The sequence below is a fragment of the Bactrocera dorsalis genome, chromosome 4 (assembly GCF_023373825.1).
Source record: "Bactrocera dorsalis isolate Fly_Bdor chromosome 4, ASM2337382v1, whole genome shotgun sequence".
Taxonomy (NCBI): domain Eukaryota; kingdom Metazoa; phylum Arthropoda; class Insecta; order Diptera; family Tephritidae; genus Bactrocera; species Bactrocera dorsalis.
In genome coordinates, this window is record NC_064306.1 from 12,322,649 (window position 1) to 12,329,269 (window position 6,621).

The 6,621-nt window shown below is 41.2% G+C and overlaps 2 long non-coding RNA genes across 2 annotated transcripts; both read right to left on the reverse strand.

The window, feature by feature from the left end:
• Positions 1-3,480: 3,480 nt before the first annotated feature.
• On the reverse strand, positions 3,481-3,919 carry LOC125778123 (uncharacterized). Its single transcript, XR_007422502.1, has 2 exons — positions 3,800-3,919; positions 3,481-3,740 (listed from the first exon to the last, which is right to left on the reverse strand). It is a non-coding gene; the product is annotated as an uncharacterized LOC125778123 (long non-coding RNA).
• Positions 3,920-5,697: 1,778 nt separating this feature from the next.
• Positions 5,698-6,270, reverse strand: LOC125778193 (uncharacterized). Its single transcript, XR_007422565.1, has 2 exons — positions 6,064-6,270; positions 5,698-6,004 (listed from the first exon to the last, which is right to left on the reverse strand). It is a non-coding gene; the product is annotated as an uncharacterized LOC125778193 (long non-coding RNA).
• Positions 6,271-6,621: the final 351 nt, after the last annotated feature.

Consider the following 6,621-nt stretch of genomic DNA (forward strand, 5'->3'; position numbering starts at 1 on the left):
TTGCCACGAAATTGCGTCTAAAGAGTGTGAGAGACAATTTTGTATTTCGGCTTGGTCTGAAAACTGTTAGACACATTTTTTTGTTGGAACGTGGAAGTTTTACGAATAACCAGCGGAAAGGATTAAGTAAAAACTGCGGATGAATGGTTTCGACGATTCAGAGCGGGTGTAAACGACACCAAGGATAAACCACCCGGCGAAAGACAGGTGTATTTGGTGGGATTGTCAGAGAATCGTCCACTATGAGCTGCTCCCATATGGCCAGATGCTTAATTCTACCATCTACTGCGAACAACTGGACCGCTTGAAGCAGGCGATCGATCAGAAGTGTCCAGAATTAGCCAACAAAAAGGGTGTAGTGTTCTACTAGGTCAACGCCAGACCACACACTTCGTTGATGACTCATCAGAAGCTACGGGAGCTCGGATGGGAGGTTTTATCACATCCCGGACATAGCGCCAAGTGATTACCACCTTTTCCTGTTCATGGCGAACGCCCTTGTTTGTGTAAAGGTGAACTCAAAAGAGGCTTATGAAAAGTGGCTGTTCGAGTTCTTCGCAAATAAGGAGGGGGGCTTCTACGAGTGGGGTATTATGAAGTTGCCGTCTAGATGGAAACAGATTAATGAATAAAACGGCGCATATTTGAACTAAATCCGAGCATTTAATAAAGAGCAAAAAGACGGAAGAGAGATATTTGACAACCTAATATCTTTGAGTCATTGAACAAGAGTTCATTAGGAAGGTGTGTGGAGTAGGTTCCCAATAGCAGTTTGTGTTACTCCATCCGGCGGGGTAGCCTTCGTTTACAGCTTCAAGGGTACCTACTCCTCAATTCGGAGGAGCGATTAAGAAAGAACTGTGAGTAAAGAATCGACACATATCACCTCTTCGTCGATTTCAAAGTTGCTTTTGACGGTATGAATAGGAGCTGCCTCTATGCCGCGATATCTGAATTTGGTATCCCTGCAAAACTAATACAGCTGTGCAAACTGACGTCGAGAAATACCAAAAGGTCCGTCAGAATCGGGAAGGACTCTCCGCGTCGTTTGATACCAAACCGGTTTTCAGAGAAGGCGATTTCCTATAGTGCGACTACTGCTGGCGTATGCTGGTGATATTGATATCATTGGCCTCAACATCCGCACCGTTAGTTCTGCTTTCTTTAGAATGGATAAGGCAGTAAAGCAAATAGGTCTGGTGCTGAAGTGGGCAAGACGAAATATCTCCTGTCATGCAACAGAAACTTGGCTTAAGATCATGTTGGGAAAGCGCAGGCGAAGAAGAGGTTCAAGACTTTTAGTTACTAAGTGACAAAACAATTATTTAGCCAGTCTGCGGTTGACTCCCCTTATCACCACAAGAGATCAAGATGTCTCTGTAGAGCTACACCGCAAGAAAATCCACTGGCCAGGCCGCACAAAGCACCTACCACGGGAACAAGTCTACAAGTACATTCATAGTTCTTAAACATAACTGTAAAAAGATTTAGTGGCGACGTCCACCTGCTAAATCCTCAAAATTATTTGTGTTTTAACCGGCGCCTTTCAACTTTTTAGCTATTAAAGTGGCGCGTGTAGAAATCGTGCACAATTCTTTACAGCAAAAAATTGGTCATTCAAATGCAAATCAATTATCGAAGTCACGATGCTCAACCTTATCAGGTAATTACTTTTTTAAATGTTACAACCGCACTGTATAAATAGGCATGGTAGTGCTACGAATGGTTAGTTTAGAGCACCATGTTTCGGAAATTACTTTGCATCGCTTTCGTTACTTTCGGTAACTAAATACCTAGTCTTCCACCAACTTAACTCGCGTTTACTAAACACTTTTCTTTGCAGCCCTCTTGAGCTTCCATCAGGCAGCAGCTGATGAAGCGACTGAAGCAGAAGCATCCGCAACCGAGGCAGCGGCTAATGATGCAGAGCAATCAACTGAAGCAGGCGAGTCCTCAACCGAAGAAGCTGATTCAGACGATGGTGGTGACGATGAATTGTCCAATTTGGTAAACGGATTGGATTGGCCATCACTTATTGACCCACAAGACATTCTAGACGAAATAGCTGCACCATGAAGCGCTCTTTTGTGAACTTGATCGATTTAATTATATTAGGCAAGATGTACCAATGACCCATGTACTTAACATACGTTATTATATTAATAAAATGCTTCGCAACTTAATCAATTCTTGTATAGAATAACAAATTATTGGAGCTAAGTGCACGGAAGCGGGGTAAGAAAATAAACAATCAATGAATTAGAATGGGGTATACCAGCCGGACCAACTGGTTTTTATTAATGCCAGATGGAGTTTGAGTTTATTTTGAGCTGAAGTATTCCTCAAAGCTTTTTATAAACCTTAAGAGCGGCTTAATATCTAATTTCGATACTTCGACTAGCCCCTTGAACTGCGAAGCTTCTAGATATCTAAGACGAGTTCTTGTTAAACCTGGACAGAAGGATGGGAGTGGTCCCAGCATCTCTTTCATGTCTACTTCCCTACACTTTCGGCATATATAGTTGTTACTTAGGCCCATTCGGCTCGCATGTGACCTGTCAGGCCAACAGCCGACCGGCCGTCCTTTCGAGACCAAGTATAAATCAATGGTGTTGTTCTTCGGTGCTCTTGCACATGACATTGGCGATCATGCATGAAAGAATTCTCTCAAATCCTGATCCATCACACACCCCTTTTGGAAATTTCATCACTTGTTAATTTAAGTGACTAGCATATTTCCACTTCGGCATTCAAACGGATGCCACTTTTCACAACCATACCAGCTTTTTCGATTCCCGGAATACTTTTATGTTCTGGAACCCGTTTTCAGGCAGTCAGTGTTGGAAGTTTTGAGAGCAAGTCGAATGCTTTTGCGTCATCCAGCTCATTTTAGTTAGAAATCCTTGCATTAAGATTCGGTTGGCTCAGAAAAGCTGAAATTTCCGCACGATGTCCCATAAGTCCACTAGTACCTAACCAAGTTAGATAAGTATTTATTCTATCATGCATTTATTTTCCATAAGCATACATTTGAACATTTGTATATTCTCATGATTTATATGAAGTTCAAAAATTGAGATAAAATAGATGTATTTGTGAATAGATTATTATTATAAGACGTCCAGTCCAAAGATGGACAGTTTATGTTTTCAGTCTTCCAATATGATTTCCCGGACATCATCCGTCATAATTCTCAATTCATTCCTCATGTTTAAACTCGATTTCCCAGTCACACTTGATGGCTGTTGTCCGGAGTCCTGGCTGTCTAGATACATGGATTGAGCAGAAGGTTCGAAATTTGCTTGGTGGCAACCAACAATCGTACGAAATATAAAAACTAAGAGCAGTGCTAAGGCTCATAGGAGGCTCGTATCAGACAACTACTCTTGATTGATCGAAATAGGACTGGAGCCCTGTCCTTGAGGTCCCTTTGTCGGAAAGAAAGACGCTTTAGATCCCTTTAATTTAAATAAAAACGGATTTTTGTGCATACTCAAATACTTTTATTGACTACCATTTCATCTAAAATTGTATACATTATTGTGAAGAGTAAACCACATGACCAGCTTGAATTCACGTACTGCTGCAAGGCAGCTTTTAACGTCCGACAGGTAGGGGTAGAGCTCCGGCCAACGGAGACAAAACTGCGGGTAATGCAGCTGCGCCAGGCAAACCACCGGCTAGGCCACTCACAGCACCAAGTACTGGTTCAGGTCTACATTCGCCGCCATTTAGTAGAACTATAAAGAGTTTTTGTAGTTATAATATTTGTATTTCAATATACGAGTACGACATCCACCTGCTATGACTAGTAGAGCGCAAATTATTTGACGAAGTAACGCCATCGCAAAAGCTTCTTAGGAAAAATTTTACTGTTTTTGGCATTTAGTCGCATATATTTATACCCGTACGAGTGAACGAAGAAAAATGGCTTATGTCTAATTATTTTTGTTATCATTTCAACGCGTGTTGAATATTTTTTTTGCAATAAAAATTGAAACCAATTATATAAGTCACGATCTATTGAATTATTATGTTTTTACTAACACCCTAGATATATCAGACGAGTTCTAGGAGAAGTTGCATGGAATACTTTTTACATATATCAGCGTTACTTATGCACATATGGCTCGCATATGCTGCCAGTAGGTTGGGACCTGTCAAGAAACAAACAACCGCCCGGAGTTCTTTTGAAACCGTGTGAGAAAAAAGCTTGCGAGTTTTCTCACAGGGGTCTTGCACATTATCTTGGTGATCCTGCATGTATTTGAGGCATTCCAACTCGCCCTGATTAACTCGTCAACCCCTTCGAACATTTTCTAACGTAATGCGATGTTACATTGTTGCCTTAATTTCTGACTGGCTATTGACGTATATACGTTATTTACATTCTATGTTGTGAAAACTTCGACCTGAAAGATACTGCAGTATTCCGGAAGCTTGATGGTTCGCCTGAGATCCAACTCCGAGCAATAAATTCCTGCAGCCACTCCACTAGGTATTTTATCCGTCTGTATAGTTTCTGTAAATTTTCCCGGTGAGTCCCTTGCTTCTGCATCATCCACAATCTTTTAGTGTGACCTGGAACCATCGCCCGCCAAACCCTACTTATTGAGCAATACCAAAGGTCCTTGTAGAGAATTCAATTAATGCCACCAATCTTGCAGCTGATTTCGCTGCATAGTTCCATTACAATGTTGATTGGTGGTAGGCTGATTAATGTAGCTGTTATGCAGAGAATAGCAACTCGCTGCAGCCGCTTCAACGGTTTTCTGTACCGGCTCTCCCTCACATTTGTCTTGAAGTTTCAGCGTGGCAATTAGGATCTCTCATAGATCCTTCCCCACCTCTCGCTCCTCCAGCAGGCTTACGTTGTTATTGGTCGCACAGCGCTTTTTAAGACGAAGGCACACGTAACTTACGCACCATGCCATTCTCCAAAACTTTCTTATAATACATCTTCGGTCGACTTGTTTATTTGGAGGATGTAGTTTAGGCCACCATACTCTTTGCCGATGTTAGTGGCTTGAGCACCCTCCACTCTTCTATCGGCACATCCGAATTTTGTCTTCTGAGGTGTCGCAGCGCATCCTACGGTTTTACTGTGCGATGTATAAGAAACTTCGGATTGGACGGAATGCAGACTATGGTTTGCGGTCCACTATTTTTGCCAGGTCGGCGTTGGAATAGAAAACTAATCTTGGTGCAGAGATCCCTCAGTAATAAAAAGAGGGTCTTAAGATCCCTCCAATTTAAACATAAACTGGTTTACTGAACTTTGAGCTCTTAGAGACCATCACAACTTGACCGAAATGGAGGTTTAAAACATTAGTATTTTTATTTTACAAAACAAGAAAAGGAATCAGGCGATCCAAGGGTATTTCTATTCTTTTCAAACTTTCCCATCATGGTTGATCGTTTAAAACCAAAACCTGAATGTACATAATATGTGAATTTTATATACTCGGTTACATTTGATTGCAGCTGTTCGGACTTTCTTGGTACAAGAGTGAGATAAATGTTCCCAAATTTGATGGCAACGTCCAGCATCCGTACGAAATAAGGATACTAAGAGCAGTGCCTAGGCGCATATGGAGCTTGTGTATCATAACCACACTTGTGTAGCTGAAATAGTAATGGAACTATAGTGATAAGGTTCCTGCGTCGCAAAGAAAGAATCTAAAGGCATTACTCCAGTTTAAAAAAAAGCTTTTCGGACTTCACAATATGTTTATTGATATGCAATTAACAATTTCATTGAAAATTTTATTCATTTTTGTGAAGAGTGAAACACATTTGATCAATTCCTTCAAACCACGCACTGCGCCGCAAAAGCACTTTTAACGCCCACCTAGTAAGCCGCCTACTAGCGGTAGAGCGCCAAGGAGACCACCCACAGTACCAAGAGCTCCGGATAACGCAGCACCGCCAGGTAAACCATTGACCAGACCTCCCACAGCACCAAGTACGGGATCAGGTCTACATTCGCCGCCATTTAGTAGAACTATAAAGAATTTTTATTGTTATAATATTTCCATTTCAATATACCAGTACGACATTTACCTGCTACCACTAGTAGAGCACAAATTATTTGACCAAGTAGCGCCATCTCCAAAACTGTTTGATATAAAATTTACTGACTTGGTGTTTGCGCCTATTTATGTGCCTTAGAGTGGGCGAAAATAATTTCCTAATATCTAATCATTATTCTAATTATTTCAGCGCGTGTAAAAATCGTGCGACATATTTTTCTAGAAAATAAAACGGAACTTCAAACCCATTTCATTTACCTCAGCCACGATCCACGTGCTTATCGGGCCATTAAGTTATTCAATTTTTCCCAATCCCTCACTATATAAGCAAATTGAAGGTGTTGAACTATCAAATTAGTAGATCATGTTGCGGAAATTGCTCTGTGTTACTTTAGTTTTTACTTTCGGTAACTGATTTATCAATAAAGCTACTAAATTTTAATTAATTAAACGCTTACCATTACAGTCTTTTTGAGCTTCCATCAGGTGGAAGCCGGTGATGATGCCGCGGCTACGACCGAAGCTTCGAAAGATGCGGCACCAGCAGCAGAAAAAGGTAGTACATCGGGAGCAAGTGCCTCAAACAGCG